This window comes from Triturus cristatus, chromosome 12, assembly GCF_964204655.1.
Source record: "Triturus cristatus chromosome 12, aTriCri1.1, whole genome shotgun sequence".
Taxonomy (NCBI): Eukaryota; Metazoa; Chordata; class Amphibia; order Caudata; family Salamandridae; genus Triturus; species Triturus cristatus.
In genome coordinates, this window is record NC_140595.1 from 833,815,668 (window position 1) to 833,838,363 (window position 22,696).

Here is a 22,696-nt window from a genome sequence, read left to right on the forward strand (position 1 = left end):
AATGGGGTTGGCTCTATCCTAAGGGGATTCTTGGCTTTACACCTACATACATGCTAGGTACACTTAGGTTCATCTAGTTAGGGATCGCATCGTAGGAGTTCGCATTATTACTGCCATGTATCCATATTCTTGCATATATTAATTGTTTTAGAACTATGGTAGAATTCTACTTTTTCTTTACTCTGCTGGTGCTTATAACCGTATATATCTGTTTCTGTCTCATGGTTGTTTCAGCACACGTATTTTATACTAGAATGATGCTGGTTCAATAAAGGTTTATTGAAAACGTCCCCACCGTTTATTCTGTGCATCTCTCTGAGACAAAGTGAGCACGGGTGACTGAGCGAAAAGTACTGTACTGTTTCCACGATCCCTAAGGAGTCAGGGTGGTTACGTTCGATAGTTTCCAGAAACTATTTGCTCCTTGGTAAGAGGGGCTCATAGTGGCTCTGTGAGCTAGCTGGTCTACAGACTAACATATCTTTTGGGGTGCCTGGAATCAGGCTGGACACCAATCCCTTAGTTTGGTAAATACCCTTTACAACGAATCCTTTACACTGGCGTAACGAAACTCGAAGGGGCCTCCCTGCAAAGCACGTGGAGGGGCCCTCTCCGGGCTCAATCAGGAGCTCTGCAGCCAGAGTGCTGTGCTGAGGGGGCCCCCTGGAGCTTGGGGCCCCCCCGCACCACGGGGGCCTGTGTTACACCCCTGATCCTTTATGCCGAATACTTTTACCCAGCATCCCTTTTAAACACATTGTTAATCATTACGATTACTTTTACCCCGCATAGACTTTCACCCCGCAAACCATTATAACGAATATACTATTACAACGAATATTATTTGTAATGGTTTGCAGATATAAATTAGAAACTGGAGGATGATGCATCATAAAAACGTTGCACAGGAGTACAGGATAAACGCGATGGCACTGCAAGCAGACTCTCAACTTTGTGGACATGCTACGTAACCAGCTTGAAGACCCACACCGTCATGGTCAAAATGTTGCTGTGCGCGGACTCTCACCTTCATGAACACGGCGACGGAACCAGCACGCACTGTCGTGGTCACGTAGGACGACGAACTGCTGGGCAGGGCATCGAGATTTAAACAACAGAAATAAAAAGATTGCTGACTGTTGCCTTGTTTGTTGAAGATTCCTACCAATCTGGAAGCGCGTTATAAGGTATGCGGAGGCAGTGGTCAGCGTCACTTAGACCCTTTTTTATGTTTGTGCATGAATATGACGAAATCGCAACACGTTTATTATTTAACTTTACAGAGCTTCTTCAACGAGAACGGCTGCAGGAGAGATCTGCTTAAAGGCAAGAAAGAATTTTTTGGGATTTTTTTATTTTGATAGTTAGAGAGTTATTGAGTAACGAATTAAAGAATGCAAAAAAAGTGCATTCGTTTTTAGTTTAAAAAAATATATTTATTGAAGTTTGCATAAAGCGTTCTTTTAAAATATTTGTAAATGAAAAGTTAAAAATATATTTAAATTTTTTAGAATAAGGAAGATTTGGCAACATATTTTCTGTTTATTTCAAATAAATGAAATACAATGTAAAGGATTTACAAACAAACAAAAAAAAAAACAGATTTCCGCATTAATTTTTCGTTGTTCTAGCATGTGTTGTAAAAAAACAGCATGTTAAATGTACTTTTAATTGATTGCATACAAATTTTGTTGCGTTTGCTTCATTATAAAAGGCTGCGGGGTCATGGCCTTTGTGTTGTGAAAATTTCGTAGTAATGGTATGCGGAGTGTTTGGCTGCGGGGTAATGTCGTATATTCCCTTAGTTTATGTTGTCTAAACACGCAAATCCTATATAGATTTGTAGGAACTACACGACAGAATCAACAGCCCTCATCCTCCTCCACCTCTTGCCCGCCTTCGATACAGTCTCTCACCGCTGTCTAATCACAAGACTCCACAACGCCAGCATCCACGACAAAGCCCTAGACTGGATCCATTCCTTCCTCACTAGTAGACTGCAGAGAATCAGACTTCCCACGTTCCTCTCAGAACCTACAGAAATCAGCTGCAGAGTGCCTCAGGGCTCCTCCCAGAGTCCCACGCTTTTCCAAATCTACATTGCGCCGCTCACAGCCATCGTCAAGAGCCACGGACTCAACATAATTTCATACGTTGATGACACGCAGCTGATTCGCTACCTCACCAACAAGCCCACCACCGCCAGAAACAACTTTCACAACTGGGTGAAGGCGGTCGCCACCTAGATGAGAGACAGCTGCCTCAAGCTCAACTCGGACCAGAACAAAGTCCTCATCCTGTGGCCCAACAACTCTGTTTCAGACGACTCCTGGTAGCTCCACAAGCTAGAAACCCCCCACAGCCACTGATCACGCACGAAACCTCTGCATCATACTGGACTCTTCACTCACCATGAACCACCAAATCAACGCCGTCACCTCATCAAGCTTCCACACTTTGCTTTCCTCGGAAACCTTCAGGTGGATCTTCACTGAGGCCAGGAAGACGGTCACCCACGCACTCATCAGCAGAATGGACTACGGCAACAAACTCTACGAAAGCACCATCCAGAAACTCCTCCGAAAACTTCAGAATGTGCAGAACCCTGCAGCCAGACTGATCCTCAACCTCCCCCGCCTCAGCCACATTTCCAAATACCTATGAGAACTCAACTGGCTCTCAGTTAACAAAAGAGTTAAAATCCTCCACAATGCCGGACCGGCATACCTGAACCACCGCCTCTTATACCACGAACCCACAGACACCTCCGCTCTGCCCAACTGGCCCTCGCCACCATCTGTCAGATCCGCAAGATCAGGACCAGCGGAAGATCCTTCTCCTACCTCGCCACCATATACTGGAACGCCATGCCTCTTCACCCCAAGCTCTCCCTCTGACACAATTCAGGAGATATGAATGAATGAAGGAACATTTGTAGAGCGCGTGGTTACTCAGGGGCATCCCAGCGCTAAGACACCAAGTAAGCTACAAGGAGGTTAATGAAAAAGAAAAGTTTTCAGCAGTTTTCTGAACTTGAGGCAGTCAGGTTCAGAGCATATGTGGAGGGGACTACTGTTCCAGAGTCTAGATGCATGTTATGTGAACCGCCGGCCTCCAATACGTACACGTTTAATCTTAGGAACAAGAATTAAACCTTTATTCCCAGACCTGAGGGCTCTGTTAGGTACATAAGGTTGACTCCAGGGACGAATCAATGGCGGGCCCTTTACGGACAATGACTTATGGGTGATACAAAGGGCCTTAAATTGCATTCTTTCCTGGACAGGGAGCCAATGCAGGGTAGCGAGGACACGCCTTGCAGAGGAACATTTGGGAATGTTCAGCAGCATACAGGCCGCACTCTTCTGTACTGTTTGCAGACTTGTAATGGTAGCCTGGGGGGCTCCCAGGTATATGGCATTGGCGTAATCGAGCCATGAAAGTACGAGGGCCTGCACCAGCAGTCGTCTCGCAGCAAACGGGAGCATGGGGAGTAGCTTTCTAAACCTTCTTAGTAGGCCATAACAGCTTGCCGCCACTATACGGGATTGCTCTCTAAAATCGAGATTGCAATCAATCCAGACTCCTAAACTCTTTACTTGTTTTTTTGGGGCAGGAGGGGAACCTAGGCAATTGGGACAAAGGTGATCAACATTTGGGGGAGCAGACTTCCCCAAGAGCAGGAGTTCAGTCTTGGATCCGTTAAGTTTAAGAAAAGAACTGCTCATCCAATTAAAAACTTTCTGAAGGCAGGTGGCTAAATTAGGGTCTAGTTAGTTGGATTGCTTCAAAGAGACAATTAATTGTGTGTCGTCGTCGTATGTAACAATCTGTACCCCAAATGGGAGTACTAATTCAGCCAACAAACTCATATAAACGTTGAACATCTTGGGGCTCGGGGAGGATCCCTGTGGGACCCCACAAGTCAACGGAATGGGTTTCGAAAAGCATTCCCCTTCGAAAACTGTATAAACCCTGTTTTGGAGAAAAGACTGTAGCCACTTTAGTGCCAGCCCAGTCAACCCGGCGTCCCTCAATCTTTGTATCATAAACTGGTGATTGACAGTATTGAAGGCCTTGCTGAGGTCCAACAGGATATGGGCAGCGCAGCCTCCATTGTCAAGAATATTCCTAATTTCCTCTACTGCAGCTAAAATAGCTGTCTCTGTGCCTTGTTGGGGTCTGAAACCAGTCTGCGTAGGATGCAGACGATTATTATCTTCCAAGAAGGCAGATAAAATTGAATCGATGTATTTTTTTCCGGTTAACTTACTGACTCCTGGCAGTAAGGAAATTGGTCGATAGTTTCCCCAATTATCTGGATCAAGGTTTGCTTTTTTAGAAGCACTCTCACCCTAGCATGTTTCCATTGCGGTGGCACAATCCCAGTTTTAAGTGAAGTATTTATACAATCAAGCATAGCTGGTGACCCCACCTCCGAAATCTTATGAAGAATAGTGGGGGGGGGGCATCTAATGGGGAACCCGATTGGAGTTCTTTGAGCAATCTTTGCAGGGTCTTGAGATCCAGAGGATGGAATTCCTCCAGCAAGATGGGGATGTCAGGAGTGATTATATCACTTGATACACACATTTGTGGAAATTAATATGAGGCAAAGAATTGTAAATGGTTTGTATCTTTTCTGAAAAGAAATAGGCAATTTGATTGCACCGCGATTGAACATGGTCGATGACAATAAGGGGGGTAGGGGGTGCAAGAAGAGAATTGGCGATTTTAAATATCTCATGTGAGGAGTTTGCAGATAAAAATTTTCCTTGATAATAGAGGGCCTGAGAATTTTTGATTTCATTTTTATAGGTTTTGATAGCTTCTCTGTATTTAATTCTACTGGCGACAGAGAAGTCCTTCCTCCAACTTCTTTCGTGCCTTTTGCATATATGTTTTAGCTGGCGTAGCTTTTGGGAATACCAAGGGGTTTTTTTGGCTCCCACCTTTTCTGAAATTTCCTTTTTAGGGAGGACACAATTAAGCCAATTATTAAGATTGTTGTTGGCAACAATGGGGTTAGGGTAAGATGGGGGAAAGGTGTCCTTAAGATTGCTGATAAAGGTGTCTAAGGGGAGTTTTGACCATTTGCGAGCAATTTTTGTAGCTCTGACAGTGTGTTAGCGTCTGGTAATGTCCAATTAAAAGGGAGTAGGAAGTGGTCTGACTACGGAATAGGAACAGCATCCTCTACCAAAAGATGGTTTATGTTAGAAAAAATAGGGTCCAACAGATGGCCTTTGACATGAGTGGGACTGTTCGCTTTTAACATGAGTTGGAACATTGCCAGTTCATCGACTAATTCTACTGAAGAGACCGATAAATCGTCATCGAAATGCAGGTTAAAATCACCCAAGATTGTAAAATTAGGGGAGGCACTGGCTAAATTTGCTCCCACATCCGGTAAGTCCTTCTTAAAGAGCCCAAGAGGGCCTGGAGGGCGATAAACCAGAATCCCTGAGAAGGTGTACGTTGGAGCTAGATCAATCACAAAGGACATACTTTCACAATCAGGAAGTTGTCCTTGTGGATTATCAAGATATCAAGACCTAGCTCTTCTAATGAACCACAGTGCACATTCAGATCTGCAACATCCTTCCTCCCAGCACCTTCAGACCCTCACAAGTGGGTAGCTGCGCTTACCAAGCGCTGATTGATTGAACCACCTCATGAGGATCCCTCCCTCTACCAATGGCTCACTCACCCCTCAACACAACCGCTCCACATTCTGCACACCTAGACAGGTAAACCACCGCACACACATCCCTACCCTCTACCCATGGCTCCCTCAACACAACTGTTCCACATTCTACATGCCTGGAAGGGGCCATCCACCTGACACAGATCCATTGCCTCTACCCAAGGCTGACTCATCCCTCAACACAACCACTCCACATTCTACACACCTGGACGACAGTTCACCTCCCAAGGAACCCTTGTCTCTACCCATGGCTCACTCACCCGTCAACACTAGCGCTCCACATTCTACACACCTAGAGGGGACAACCACCTCACACAGATCCCTTTCTTCTACCAATGGCTCACTTACCCATCAACAAACACTCCACATTCTACACACCTGGAAGGGGCATCCCACCACACACAGATCCCTTCCTTCTACCCACAGCTCACTTACCCAACAACCGCACCACATTCTCCACACCTGGAAGGGGCCAGCCTCCTCACAGATATCCATTGCCTCTACCCAAGGCTCACTCACCCAACAACCGCTCCACATTCTCCACACCTGGAAGGGGCCAGCCTCCTCACACAGATCCATTGCCTCTACCCAATGCTCACTCACTAGTCAACACAACCACTCCATATTCTACACACCTGGAGGGGGCAACCACCTCACACAGATCCCTTCCCTCTACCCATGGCTCACTCACCGCTCAACACAATCGCTCCACAATCTACACACCTGTACGACAGTTCACCTCCCAAGGATCCCTTATGTCTACCCATAGCTCACTCACATCTCAACACAACCGCTCCACATTCTCCACACCTGAAAGGGGCCATCCACCTCACACAGATCCCTTCCCTCTATGCAAGGCTCACTTACTAGTCAACACAACCATTCTACACACCTGGAGGGGGCAACCACCTCACACAGATCCCTCTCCTCTACCCACAGCTCACTCGCCCCTCAACACAACTGTTCCACAGTCTACACACCTGGACAGTAGCTCATTTCACACATACTCCTTCCCAAAAGTCGAACATAAACACAACCATTCCACAGTCATGTCCATAGTTGCAGACCCACTGAAACCTTATGGCTGCTCTGCTATAAAGCACCGATATGCAGGAAGGACTTGCCACTTTTCAAACACATGGAAAACAAGAGTGCCCTGAAGAAGGTACGCTCCACACCACAGGACAGTAACTGCTCTAGGGAACCATCAATGCAGAAATACATTGTGCATGGACTGACCACCGGCTCCTTAAACCGGTAGGGCACAACAGTAGGAAAGCAAACATTCTGAATCGTAAGGAAACACTGCCAAAAAACAAGGCACTGGTACAAAGGTGAATCAGCGCTAAAACGGGTTGGTAGCCAAGAATAATGCAACATAAAGGGTATGTGCCCCTGAAACATGAGACCTGATTTAAACCTCAAGACATCTAACAAGCTCTTTTGTTACCAGCAGCTCTCTCCCCTGTACACTGATACAATTACCAGCCATTTCAGTTAAAATAAATGAATACTCCAGGCTCGGTCCCTTCGCAGGCGAGGCGGCACCATCCCTAATCCCGCCACTACTGTTAAACCCCTCTCAGTCCTAAAAGGTGCTCTGAGATGCTGTTCCGGCTTCCCGAAAAGTCCGGAGGTGCTAGGTGTACCCTGCTGGTACACAGCGTGTTTCTGGATGGTCGCTGAACTTCCCATAAACTGCTGATTAAGGGACTTAGCAACGTGCAAACAATGCCATCGCAGTGCGAGGCTTCAAAGTAAGAGACATCCACCCAGACGGTGGCTTTGCAGAGGTCCCAAGCCAGGCCTGTGCTGACCAAGGGAGGTCCCGCTTATGCAGAGATGGGGAGTCAGGCAGAATAGAGGCGCCTCTCAGAATGCGCGGCCGCTGTACGGTGGGGGCGTGGAGAATAGGCACGTCAGGTGTTTGTGGGTGTAATGCATAACTATCTAAACAGAAAGGGGTGAGTCGGCGTGCCATGCGAGGTCAGAGGGCGGGGAAGGGGCAGGCTGGCCAATCACTCACCAGCCCATACAACTCAAGGGACCCAATGCCTGTCCAGGGTGGGCAGCCCTCCTTCCGAGAGCTCCTGAGCCAGCTCAGGGTGGGCAGCGGGCATCCCCTCCTAGGAGCTCGAGCACCCGTGCCCGGCAGGGACTGCCCGAGAGTACTGACTGGAAGGGCATCAGCCGCCCTGCCACCCCCGGGACAGCTCCAGCCCCTTCTGCACGGCTTTCAGAGGCTTCCTCCTCCCTCTGCACCCTCACATGACCGGCCCGGCATCCTGCAGCGTGCCCGGCATAGCTCAGCTCCCTCCCTGCCTGCCTGCCCAGCATTCCTGGGCCAGTCACGGCCTCCGCCCTGGGGCGGGCCCGCTGTGCTCCCCCGAGGAAGCTGCGGCGTCAGAAGCCCTCTGGGTCCCTGCATCACAGGAGACCCGCACAGCGCCTCTCCCAATGGTCCTTCAGACAGCCCATAGCTCCCGCGGAAACTCTGCACCGTGGGAAACAGACAGCTTCTCTTATAGTGCCCCTCCAGACAGCTCCTCAAACACCGCCCCCTCAGACTCCACGCCTCCTCAAACACTGCTCCCTCAGACTCGACAGCTCCTCAAACACGGCTCCCTCAGACTCCAGACAGCTCCTCAAACACTGCTCCCTCAGACTCCAGACAGCTCATCAAACACTGCTCCCTCAGACTCCAGACAGCTCATCAAACACTGCTCCCTCAGACTCCACGTCTCCTCAAACACTGCTCCCTCAGACTCCGGACAGCTCCTCAAACACTGCCCCCTCAGACTCCGGACAGCTCCTCAAACACTGCTCCTTCAGACTCCACAGTTGCCCTTACACTGCTCCCTCAGACTCCAAAGTTGCTTACACTGCTGCCTCAGATGCCACAGTTGCTCTTACAATGCTCCCTCAGACTCCAGACAGCTCCTCAAGCACTGCTCCCTCAGACTCCAGACAGCTCCTCAAACACTGCTCCCTCGCACTCCACAGTTGCTCTTACGCTGCTCACTCAGACTCCAGACAGCTCCGCAAACACTGCTAACCCAGACTCCAGACAGCTCCTCAAACACTGCTAACCCAGACTCCAGACAGCTCCTCAAACACTGCTCCCTCAGACTCCACAGTTGCTCTTACACTGCTGCCTCAGATGCCACAGTTGCTCTTACAATGCTCCCTCAGACTCCAGACAGCTCCTCAAACACTGCTCCCTCTCACTCCACAGTTGCTCTTACGCTGCTCACTCAGACTCCAGACAACTCCTCAAACACTGCTCCCTCAGACTCAAGACAGTTCCTCAAACACTGCTCCCTCAGACTCCACAGTTGCTCTTACACAGCTCCCTCAGACCCCACAGATCCTCAAACACTGCTCCCTCAGACTCCGGACAGCTCCTCAAACACTGCCCCCTCAGACTCCGGACAGCTCCTCAAACACTGCTCCCTCCGACTCCCCACCTCCTCAAACCCTGCTCCCCCAGACTCCAGACAGCTCCTCAAACACTGCTCCCTCCGACTCCCCACCTCCTCAAACCCTGCTCCCTCAGACTCCAGACAGCTCCTCAAACACTGCTCCCTCCGACTCCCCACCTCCTCAAACCCTGCTCCCTCAGACAGCTCCTCAAACACTGCTCCCCCAGACAGCTCCTCAAACACTGCTCCCTCCGACTCCCCACCTCCTCAAACCCTGCTCCCTCAGACTCCAGACAGCTCCTCAAACACTGCTCCCTCCGACTCCCCACCTCCTCAAACCCTGCTCCCTCAGACTTCAGACAGCTCCTCAAACACTACTCCCCCAGACAGCTCCTCAAACACTGCTCCCTCCGACTCCCCACCTCCTCAAACCCTGTTCCCTCAGACTTCAGACAGCTCCTCAAACACTGCTCTCCCAGACTCCACAGTTGCTCTTACACTGCTCCCTCAGACTCCAGTTGCTCTTACACTGCTCCCTCAGGCTCCACAACTCCTCAAACTCTGCTCCCTCAGAGACGAGATAGCTCCTCTTAGTGCTCCTTCAGACTCCATAGCTCCTCAAACACTGCTCCCTCAGTGTTACGTGGTATAAAGGACATGACGCCAATAGTAAAAGTAGGAGACTTTATTAGGTCTCGTAGAAGAGAAGCCCGCGACTGACTCCTTGCTCCTCCAGAGCCACCGTCAGAATGGAAGCACTCCATCAGCCACGCCAAAGGGCCAGAAGTCAGGACGCCATCCCACACTGAACGACAACATTCTCAACAATGTTTCAATACAGAACGAGAGGCAACATAAACAAAGTGTTCATAGAGTTATACAGCTGCGCGTGTTTGTATTTGAAGAACACGCTAAAAAAAAGTCAAAAGGAAGCAACGAGTCTTTCCTTCGTATTGGTTTTTGTTACTGTACATGTAATCAGCTCTATGAACACCCTGCTTATGTTGCCTCTCGTTTCGGGTTTACATATATCTAATGTATGACCACTTGGTCATTTGAGGTGGGCAGCCTTTGCTTGATACACAGTGCGTACCCTAGGCGGTGCGGCAACAGGTCCCCTAGCATCTCTGCATCTCGTTGCACAAGACGAGCCGCACAGTCGATGTATCAGTATACAACACTCAGACTTTACACAGCTCCTCTTACACTGCTCCCTCAGACTCTACAGCTCCACTTACACTGCTCCCTCAGACTCCAGACAGCTCATCTTAGTCTGTTCCCTCACATTCCTGACCTGAAAGCCCATGGTAGTATATCTCTCAGACTCCTGACATTCCCTCAGACAGCTCCCTCACATTCCTGACCTGACAGCCCCTCAAATACACCTCCCCCACTTGACAGCCCATGGTAATATATCCCTCAGACTACCGACAGCTCCTCATACACTACTCGCTCTGAGCCCTGACACTGCTCCCTCACATTCCTAACTTGACAGCCCCTCGTGCACTGTTCCCTCACATTCCTGACCTGACAGCCCCTCATACAAAGCCCCCCCTGACAGCCAATGGTAGCATATCCCTCTGACTCCTGACAGCCCCTCATCCACTCTTTCCTCACATTCCTGACCTGACAGCCCCTCATACAAAGCCCCCTGACAGCCAATGGTAGCATATCGCTCTGACAGCCCCTCATGCACTCTTCCCTCACACTCCTGACCTGACAGCCAATGGTAGAATGTGCCTCAAACTCCTGACAGTTCCTCCCACCCACCCTCAGGCTCCAGACACCCACCCCCGATCCCTTCCATGTACCGGTGTCTCAGGCACTAGACTGGCTCGCAGGCGCCGCTCCCGCAGACTCCTCCCGGAGACCCCTCCGGGCACTACTCCCTCCTCGGCCCTCACTCACCTCCAGGGTCACCGGCTGGCCATCTCTTCCGCCAATCAGGTGCTGGCGAGGGCGCGAGACAGCCGTGAAGGGGGTGCGAGCCTCCCAGAGGGTGCGCGCGACGGCACGGGACAGCCGGGTGTCTGCGCGCGAGTCCCCGCCGTGGCGCAGGCGGTTGGGGCGGAGGAGGGGGCGCGAGCCCTCGCGGGGGACTCTGCTCGCGGACGGGGCACTTTCCGCCCTTGTTTACGTTTCCCGGGGGCCGCGGGGAGCTCAGACGGGAAGTTTCAGGAAAGTTTCGGGACCGGACTCTTCCTCCTCCGCCCCAGCGGCAGTGGCGCTGCTGCTCCCTACGCCGGCCCCCTCCCGTGCGTGACGTCAGCGCGCCGCCGGCGGGAGGGCGGGGTTAAAAGGGGCAGGCGGCAGGTGGGGTCCAGTGGGAGCTGTCTGAGAGCAGAGGGTCACTCGCAGCATCAAAGAGTGACAGCAACAATGTCCTTATCACAGAAACACTGTGCAGGGACAGAGACTGCAGGGCCACTTGTCACAGGGCAGCCCGTGGAAGTGTTACCCACAGCAGCACTGAACCACAGCAACTCTGGGCTGAGGGGTCACATGTCTCAGGGCAGCCCTTAAAATCTGACCCACAGCTTCACTATATACTGACCCCCAGCAGCACTGAACCACAGCAACTCTGGGCTGAGGGGTCACATGTCTCAGGGCAGCCCTTGAAATCTGACCCACAGCTTCACTATATACTGACCCCCAGCAAACACTGAACCACAGCAACTCTGGGCTGAGGGGTCACATGTCTCAGGGCAGCCCTTGAAATCTTACTCACAGCTTCACTATGTACTGACCCCCAGCAGCACTGAACCACAGCAACACTCTTTATCACAGCAACACTGAGCATAGATAGAGACTGCGGGACTACTTGTCACAGGGCACCCCGTTAAAGTGTGACCCACAGCAGCACTGAACCACAGCAACTCTGGGCTGAGGGGTCACATGTCTCAGGGCAGCCCTTGAAATCTGACCCACAGCTTCACTATATACTGACCCCCCAGCAGCACTGAACCACAGCAACTCTGGTCTGAGGGGTCACATCCATCAGTGAAGCCCTTGAAATCTGCCCCACAGCTACACTATATACTGACCCCCAGCAGCACTGAACCACAGCAACTCTGGGCTGAGGGGTCACATGTCTCAGGGCAGCCCTTGAAATCTGCCCCACAGCTTCACTATATACTGACCCCCAGCAGCACTGAACCACAGCAATTCTGGGCTGAGGGGTTACATGTCTCAGGGCAGCCCTTGAAATCTGACCCACAGCTTCACTATATACTGACCCCCAGCAGCACTGAACCACAGCAACTTTGGGCTGAGGGGTCACATGTCTCAGGGCAGCCCTTGAAATCTGACCCACAGCTTCACTATATACTGACCCCCAGCAGCACTGAACCACAGCAACTCTGGGCTGAGGGGTCACATGTCTCAGGGCAGCCCTTAAAATTGGACCCACAGCTTCACTATATACTGACCCCCAGCAGCACTGAACCACGGCAACTCTGGGCTGAGGGGTCACATGTCTCAGTGCAGCCCTTGAAATCTTACTCACAGCTTCACTATTTACTGACCCCCAGCATCACTGAACCACAGCAACTCTGGGCTGAGGGGTCACATCCATCAGTGAAGCCATTGAAATCTGCCCCCCAGCTTCACTATATACTGACCCCAGCAGCACTGAACCACAGCAACTCTGGGCTGAGGGGTCACATGTCTCAGTGCAGCCCTTGAAATCTTACTCACAGCTTCACTATTTACTGACCCCCAGCATCACTGAACCACAGCAACTCTGGGCTGAGGGGTCACATCCATCAGTGAAGCCATTGAAATCTGCCCCACAGCTTCACTATATACTGACCCCAGCAGCACTGAACCACAGCAACTCTGGGCTGAGGGGTCACATGTCTCAGTGCAGCCCTTGAAATCTGACCCACAGCTTCACTATATTCTGACCCCCAGCAGCACTGAACCACAGCAACTCTGAGCTGAGGGGTCACATGTCTCAGTGCAGCCCTTGAAATCTGACCCACAGCTTCACTATATACTGACCCCCAGCAGCACTGAACCACAGCAACTCTGGGCTGAGGGGTCACATGTCTCAGTGCAGCCCTTGAAATCTGACCCACAGCTTCACTATATACTGACCCCCAGCAGCACTGAACCACAGCAACTCTGGGCTGAGGGGTCACATGTCTCAGTGCAGCCCTTGAAATCTGACCCACAGCTTCACTATATACTGACCCCCAGCAGCACTGAACCACAGCAATTCTGGGCTGAGGGGTTACATGTCTCAGGGCAGCCCTTGAAATCTGACCCACAGCTTCACTATATACTGACCCCCAGCAGCACTGAACCACAGCAACTCTGGGCTGAGGGGTCACATGTCTCAGGGCAGCCCTTGAAATCTGACCCACAGCTTCACTATATACTGACCCCCAGCAGCACTGAACCACAGCAACTCTGGGCTGAGGGGTCACATGTCTCAGGGCAGCCCTTAAAATCTGACCCACAGCTTCACTATATACTGACCGCCAGCAGCACTGAACCACAGCAACTCTGGGCTGAGGGGTCACATGTCTCAGTGCAGCCCTTGAAAGCTGACCCACAGCTTCACTATATACTGACCCCCAGCAGCACTGAACCATAGCAACTCTGGGCTGAGGGGTCACATGTCTCAGTGCAGCCCTTGAAATCTTACTCACAGCTTCACTATATACTGACCCCCAGCATCACTGAACCACAGCAACTCTGGGCTGAGGGGTCACATCCATCAGTGAAGCCCTTGAAATCTGCCCCACAGCTTCACTATATACTGACCCCAGCAGCACTGAACCACAGCAACTCTGGGCTGAGGGGTCACATGTCTCAGGGCAGCCCTTAAAATCTGACCCACAGCTTCACTATATACTGACCCCCTTCAGCACTGAACCACAGCAACTCTGGGCTGAGGGGTCACATGTCTCAGTGCAGCCCTTGAAATCTGACCCACAGCTTCACTATATACTGACCCCCAGCAGCACTGAACCACAGCAATTCTGGGCTGAGGGGTTACATGTCTCAGGGCAGCCCTTGAAATCTGACCCACAGCTTCACTATATACTGACCCCCAGCAGCACTGAACCACAGCAACTTTGGGCTGAGGGGTCACATGTCTCAGGGCAGCCCTTGAAATCTGACCCACAGCTTCACTATATACTGACCCCCAGCAGCACTGAACCACAGCAACTCTGGGCTGAGGGGTCACATGTCTCAGGGCAGCCCTTAAAATTGGACCCACAGCTTCACTATATACTGACCCCCAGCAGCACTGAACAACAGCAACTCTGGGCTGAGGGGTCACATGTCTCAGTGCAGCCCTTGAAATCTGACCCACAGCTTCACTATATACTGACCCCCAGCAGCACTGAACCACAGCAACTCTGGGCTGAGGGGTCACATGTCTCAGTGCAGCCCTTGAAATCTTACTCACAGCTTCACTATTTACTGACCCCCAGCATCACTGAACCACAGCAACTCTGGGCTGAGGGGTCACATCCATCAGTGAAGCCATTGAAATCTGCCCCACAGCTTCACTATATACTGACCCCAGCAGCACTGAACCACAGCAACTCTGGGCTGAGGGGTCACATGTCTCAGTGCAGCCCTTGAAATCTGACCCACAGCTTCACTATATTCTGACCCCCAGCAGCACTGAACCACAGCAACTCTGGGCTGAGGGGTCACATGTCTCAGTGCAGCCCTTGAAATCTGACCCACAGCTTCACTATATACTGACCCCCAGCAGCACTGAACCACAGCAACTCTGGGCTGAGGGGTCACATGTCTCAGTGCAGCCCTTGAAATCTGACCCACAGCTTCACTATATACTGACCCCCAGCAGCACTGAACCACAGCAACTCTGGGCTGAGGGGTCACATGTCTCAGTGCAGCCCTTGAAATCTGACCCACAGCTTCACTATATACTGACCCCCAGCAGCACTGAACCACAGCAACTCTGGGCTGAGGGGTCACATGTCTCAGTGCAGCCCTTGAAATCTGACCCACAGCTTCACTATATACTGACCCCCAGCAGCACTGAACCACAGCAATTCTGGGCTGAGGGGTTACATGTCTCAGGGCAGCCCTTGAAATCTGACCCACAGCTTCACTATATACTGATCCCCAGCAGCACTGAACCACAGCAACTCTGGGCTGAGGGGTCACATGTCTCAGGGCAGCCCTTGAAATCTGACCCACAGCTTCACTATATACTGACCCCCAGCAGCACTGAACCACAGCAACTCTGGGTTGAGGGGTCACATGTCTCAGGGCAGCCCTTAAAATCTGACCCACAGCTTCACTATATACTGACCCCCAGCAGCACTGAACCACAGCAACTCTGGGCTGAGGGGTCACATGTCTCAGTGCAGCCCTGGAAATCTGACCCACAGCTTCACTATATACTGACCCCCATCAGCACTGAACCACAGCAACTCTGGGCTGAGGGGTCACATGTCTCAGTGCAGCCCTTGAAATCTGACCCACAGCTTCACTATATACTGACCCCCAGCAGCACTGAACCACAGCAATCCTGGGCTGAGGGGTTACATGTCTCAGGGCAGCCCTTGAAATCTGACCCACAGCTTCACTATATACTGACCCCCAGCAGCACTGAACCACAGCAACTCTGGGCTGAGGGGTCACATGTCTCAGGGCAGCCCTTGAAATCTGACCCACAGCTTCACTATATACTGACCCCCAGCAGCACTGAACCACAGCAACTCTGGGCTGAGGGGTCACATGTCTCAGGGCAGCCCTTAAAATCTGACCCACAGCTTCACTATATACTGACCGCCAGCAGCACTGAACCCCAGCAACTCTGGGCTGAGGGGTCACATGTCTCAGTGCAGCCCTTGAAATCTGACCCACAGCTTCACTATATACTGACCCCCAGCAGCACTGAACCATAGCAACTCTGGGCTGAGGGGTCACATGTCTCAGTGCAGCCCTTGAAACCTTACTCACAGCTTCACTATATACTGACCCCCAGCATCACTGAACCACAGCAACTCTGGGCTGAGGGGTCACATCCATCAGTGAAGCCCTTGAAATCTGCCCCACAGCTTCACTATATACTGACCCCAGCAGCACTGAACCACAGCAACTCTGGGCTGAGGGGTCACATGTCTCAGTGCAGCCCTTGAAATCTGACCCACAGCTTCACTATATACTGACCCCCAGCAGCACTGAACCACAGCAACTCTGGGCTGAGGGGTCACATGTCTCAGTGCAACCCTTGAAATCTGACCCACAGCTTCACTATATACTGACCCCCAGCAGCACTGAACCACAGCAACTCTGGGCTGAGGGGTCACATGTCTCAGTGCAGCCCTTGAAATCTTACTCACAGCTTCACTATGTACTGACCCCCAGCAGCACTGAACCACAGCAACTCTGGGCTGAGGGGTCACATCCATCAGTGAAGCCCTTGAAATCTGACCCACAGCTTCACTATATACTGACCCCCAGCAGCACTGAACCACAGCAACTCTGGGCTGAGGGGTCACATGTCTCAGTGCAGCCCTTGAAATCTGAACCACAGCTTCACTATATACTGACCCCCAGCAGCACTGAACCACAGCAACTCTGGGCTGAGGGGTTACATGTCTCAGGGCAGCCCTTGAAATCTGACCCACAGCTTCACTATATACTGACCCCCAGCAGCACTGAACCACAGCAACTCTGGGCTGAGGGGTCACATGTCTCAGGGCAGCCCTTGAAATCTGACCCACAGCTTCACTATATACTGACCCCCATCAGCACTGAACCACAGCAACTCTGGGCTGAGGGGTCACATGTCTCAGGGCAGCCCTTAAAATCTGACCCACAGCTTCACTATATACTGACCCCCAGCAGCACTGAACCACAGCAATTCTTGGCTGAGGGGTCACATGTCTCAGTGCAGCCCTTGAAATCTGAACCACAGCTTCACTATATACTGACCCCCAGCAGCACTGAACCACAGCAACTCTGGGCTGAGGGGTCACATGTCTCAGTGCAGCCCTTAAAATTGGACCCACAGCTTCACTATATACTGACCCCAGCAGCACTGAACCACAGCAACTCTGGGCTGAGGGGTCACATGTCTCAGTGCAGCCCTTGAAATCTGACCCACAGCTTCACTATATACTGACCCCCAGCAGCACTGAACCACAGCAACTCTGGGCTGAGGGGTCACATGTCTCAGGGCAGCCCTTGAAATCTGACCCACAGAAGGGGCATTTGCTACGAGACTTCCCTGTGAAACCTAAGAAGAAGGGAGAATCAGGATACTAAATGACCCAAAACACTGATGGGCAAGTGTTTCGGGTCTGCAACATGAAATACCCTCAAAAAAAGAAATCCGGTATACGGCAATATCGACACTTTCTCATAACAGCTCAAGTGTCATGGGATGGGGGTTTGACCTGTTAGTAAACTCAGGAGCTACTGGAACTTTTATGGATAAATCTTCAGCATCATCATTTGGAAATCCATTTGAGAGTAAAGGTAAAGACCAGATAGACAAGGTTAAAACCATTGATGGTAGTACATTGAAGTCAGGCCCAATCACCCATTTTACTACTTACTTATGGTTAGATATTTGAGGAAACCATACGGAAAAAATCAAATTAAATTTGATACAAACCCTGCAGTTTCAGGCAATTCTCGGAATACCATGGTTAGAAATTCATAATCCCGACATAAGTTGGAAGGATCGTACTATATCATTTTCTTCCATATTTTATAAGGATCATTGCCTATATGTGCCTTCCAAATTAGGGCATGAGAGGACTCTAGCAATGGTAACAGCCACTAACAGTCCAACTATTCCCCATGTTATCTAGACTTGGCAGAAGTCTTTGATAAACAAAAAGCATCTGTTCTTCCCCCGCACAGGCCCTATGATTATTAGATTGACCTAGTCCCCGGGGCTCGCATTCCTTGTTTTAGTATTTATGCATTAACTGAGAAAGAAAACATTCATCTGAGGGAATACCTTGATGAAATGCTTCACATTGGATTTATTAGACCATCGCACTCACCTGCCTTGTCTCCGCTTTTCTTCGTACCTAAAAAGAGGGGTGAGTTGTGCATGGGTATAGATTATAGAACTCTTAATGATATCGCCATAAATAATCGATATCCTTTACCTCTTATTACAAGTCTATTAGATCTTGTAAAAAATGCTCAGGTATATACGAAACTGGATTTGCGAGGTGCTTACCATCTGGTACAGGTGAGAGAAGGAAATGAGTGAAAGACAGCTTTCTGGACTAAATTTGGGTTATCTGAATATTTGGTGATGCCTTGTGGCCTGTGTAATGCAACTGTGGCATCTCAATATTTTATTAATGTGGTTCTGAAGGAGTTTTTAGATATATGTGCGGTTGTGTACCTTGACAACATTTTAATTAACTCTCCCCCACTGAGAGAACATGAAAAACATATAAGAGCCATTTTACAACGATTAAGAGACAATAAGTTGCATGTAAAGCTAGAGACATGTGAACTCCATGTTTCCAAGGTCTCTTTCCTGGGCTATATATTATTACCACAGGGTGTTAATATAGACCCACATAAAGTTACAGCTATTCTACAATGGAGTTCCCCAAAATTTGTAAAAGAAGTCCAGAGCTTCCTGGGATTCGCTAATTTTTATCTGCGATTTATAGATCAGTTTTTTACTGTGGTAGCCCCAATAACACAGTTATTGAAGAAAGGAATGATAGTTCATTGGTCCCCAGCAGCGGAACAGACTTTTCAACAACTAAAAATGGCATTTGTTACAGTACAAATAGATGTCGCTGATGAACCTGAATTTCAAGTGGAAGCTATCTTGGACTCTAAATAAATTTGCCATAAATTATATTATCTGATTCATTGGAAAGGATATGGCCCTGAGGATCATACTCGGTAGCCTGCATGTCATGCGCACGCTCCTCGTCTTCTACGTCTTTTTCATCGCCGTTATCCTGATAAAACCATGCCAGTTGGGAGGACCATAGGGGAGGGTCTACTGTCAGGCACGCTCCAGTCTTCACGTCCCAGGTGAGCAGTCCTTTTAATGGGTGGAGCGCACAGCCTTTAAGACTGCGCTCTTCACCGTGAATGACTGTTTGTTGTTCTGAGTCCCTGCCCACTTACCTGTATGACGTCCTGCTCCTCGGCGTCCGTTCCTGTTGTGTCCTGTTCTCCGCTGTTTCCTTGTCTCGGCTCGGTTTTCTGAACAACGTTATTTATTGACATGAATGTGAGACATGTATGAATATTATTATTTGTTGACATGGAAATGCAACAGCAGTTGCCTTCACTTGTATTTGAGCAGTTGAAAGTGGTTTGAATTCCTAATTAAAAATGCTGTTTTACATGAAGTCATTGATTTATTATTGATAGATCGGAATCCTCTGTGGTTTTGAAAGTGTTATTTTCCGAAGAATTTCATAAGAGAAATTAGCATTGTGGAAAATGTTTTGAGCAAGAATTCATAAGAGAATATATTTATAGGTATGAGTCATGAGTTTTAGATTAGTATATTAATCATGTAGGTGAGAAGGTATTATAATAGAAATTACATTATCCCTCCTTTATTACAGATACAGCACAATACACTTCAAAATGTCGGTATACTTGACAAGAGAGGAAGGGATATTAGGTAATTAGAACAGGTCAAATATTACATAGTCAGTTTACAACAGTATTATTAAAACGCTTTTGTTTGTTTTATAGAAGGAAAGATGCCAAGACCAATGGGAGTATTCAAGTGATACACTGAAGAGTCAACCAGCCTGCGTCCCTTCGTCCCCTTGGGTCAGGTAGGATAGGTACAAGAGACTCCTTGTCCACTAACAAGGGGGACCCCTGGCTACTAATAACAGGCAGGTAATGCAGGGGAAATCACAAAACCAATGAAACACAGGGTTACCTACCAGACTAATTCTCAAGGGTCCTCAGAAAGGATCCCACAATGAGAAGGACAAACCGGTAGAGACGATTGCAAATAATCAACTGTTTTAATCAAAAAAATATTTTTTCATATAATTTTTCAATTTTCAGGTAATAGCCCTTGAACCCGTATAACTTACTTGAAAAAAATCTGATTCTTTGTCTGTCGCAATTTGTTTTGATTATTTTGCTAATTCTTTGGTCTTCGTTTCTCTTTTCCGATTCCTGTTATTTTTTGATACAGAGAAACTTTTGATGGTTTTCAAAGAAATCGGCTCATCTCTAGCCTGTTGTCCTGGCCGCCTGATATCTTCCATCTTACGGCTGCCCTGGAAATTCTACTCTGCTCTTTTGTTGTTAGTTGGAAGAAAAAGTGGATATCTACCGTGGCGAACCACTCTTGGTGGGTATGGTTGCCCTTATCTAGTACATCTTGTCTTGTTCTGTCTAGTATACTTGACGTTTTGGGGAGATGTATATGTACTTCCGCCCTTTTGTCGTAATATCGTCATTATTTTATACAGCAGATCCTTGCTGGAGTGGAGTTGTTACATGATCCTTCGTCTGTTTTCCTGGGGGTCTCTATTGTGTTCCCACCGCCCAGGTTTTACTTCCTTCAGAATTCCCTGATAGATCCTCCTTCCGCACCACTGGCCGTTAGTCTTTGGCACTGATTTAAACCTTCTCTTCCTTATTTTCCTTTTTTCTCATCTTTTGTCATCTTCTTTTTTCCACTACTTTTCACGTCCTACTCTCATTACACTATTGTGTCGATTCCGATCCTGGAAAAACCGGGTACGAATCGTCGGACGGAGCGTGTTCTCCGTCTGTCAGGAATCCCCTCCCGCACATGAATTCCCTCCCACGATGCCACTTCCGTGAACCTGGTGCGCTTGGAGGAGAGCGGACTACAACTCCCAGAATTCCCTCCGGCAACAATTGCCTTTTGCCACTCAAGAGTTCTGGTTACATAACACCAAGGGAAACGCCTAGTTTTCATGTTATGCAACTCAAGAGTTCTGGTTGCATAACACCAAGGGGAACGCCTAGTTTTCATGTTATGCAACTCAAGAGTTCTGGTTACATAACACCAAGGGTAACGTCTAGTTTTCCTGTTATGCAACTCAAAAGTCATGGTTATACAACGCCGAGAGTACTACTTAAGGAGAAGATCACTGGGACTCGGCGTCGGATATTCTGATCTTTGCCGGAGTACCTGGTTGAGGTACACGGACCCGTTGGTGAGTTGAGCGGCGGAAGGAACATTCTAAGGAGCGGAGGAGAGGTGCTGGCGTGTGCTTCCTGCCCGTGTCCTGTCCCGTTCTGAGAGCCGTATTCAACGTCATTGGGCACAAGTCCCGTTGGTAGAGCCGAAGCTCCCAACGGCCTGACAATTTGGAGAAAACGAGGTTGGTGCGAGCCGAAGCTCCCAACCCTCGTTCCTTGGGTAAACACACGCTTAGAGCTAAGACGCTATCCAGGAGGTGTTTCCGCGTCTTAGCCATCAACACTCGTAGGAGAACTGGGATAGGTAGAGCGGCTGCTCCCATCCATTCTCTGCGCCACCTTGGGTATCATCACTTAAACCCGGATACAAGAGACGCACACTAGGAGGTGTTCCCAGCGTCTTTGTGTTGTGGCAGCACTCTGGGGGATACTGGTAGAGCGGCTGTTCCCAGGTGGTAGAGAGCCCGGCCGGGTGACTCCCACGTGCCCCCCGTAGATTCCACAACCTTGGAACTACCCTTCACAGCGGTCGAGTGGCATTGTCGGCCACTGCTTAGCACTGTGCCCTCCGTTGGAGCATACCGGGTCCGGTGTGCATGCGGAGGACGGTTAGACGAGCTGTGAATGGGTATCGTACTTTAACTGGTGATTCCAGTACCGGTATTCTTTGTTGTCTGTAGTTGTTTATCTGTTTATTAAATCATCCTTAAACCTCCATTTCTCTGGTCCGTCGTCTGTTTGTCCCAACCCCGAGAAAGCCAGGACGTTACACCGTCCGACTCGTACCCGGGAAAAATATCTTACAAACATGCAAGTACGATTCGTACGGAAACACCATTTCCGTACGATTCATAAAAACCACCGACCGACCAAAAAATACCCACAATTCTGATCTGGGACACCGCGGACGTGACGTACGTACGGAGTCAGGCAGCGTTTCACGAACCAGCAAGTACGATTCGTGCCCACGTCACTCCGCACGGACAATATTTTACGGCAGCCAAAAACTGCCGGGAAATCAGGACGACGTGCAGAAGGAGCACCTGTATGCGACGGACAGCCATGGACCCCAACCTACGTGTCATCCCGGCCCTCATAGCAGTCCACCTGGTGTACAGGAACCGACGCAGACGCCGCAGAAGGTCAGAACAACACCCAGGGGCAAGGGGGGGGGCAGGGGCAGGAAACATAACCCCCACCCAAGTTAAAAATCATACATGCCCTGTACATACCTGACCCCCATGGCCTGGTCACTTCGGGGGGCGGGGGCGTCTCCACCAAGGCCAGCGTCCGCCACAACGGAAGTCGACATGGACGCGAACCGGCAACACAACATTTGTGGCACGCACCGTACCCTCGCCTTAAGAGCGTGGGTACGGGTTGTACCACGCCCACCCCTACGTCACCCCAACAATGGCGGTAC

The 22,696-nt window shown here is 49.9% G+C and overlaps 1 protein-coding gene across 1 annotated transcript in view; it reads right to left on the reverse strand.

The window, feature by feature from the left end:
• The window catches only part of KIF1C (kinesin family member 1C), a 949,797-nt gene extending 938,407 nt beyond the window's left edge, over positions 1–11,390 (reverse strand). Inside the window, exon 1 of the mRNA XM_085638138.1 lies at positions 11,038–11,390. The gene's annotated coding sequence lies outside the window, so the exon portion shown is untranslated. The remainder of the gene's footprint in view (positions 1–11,037) is intronic.
• Positions 11,391–22,696: the final 11,306 nt, after the last annotated feature.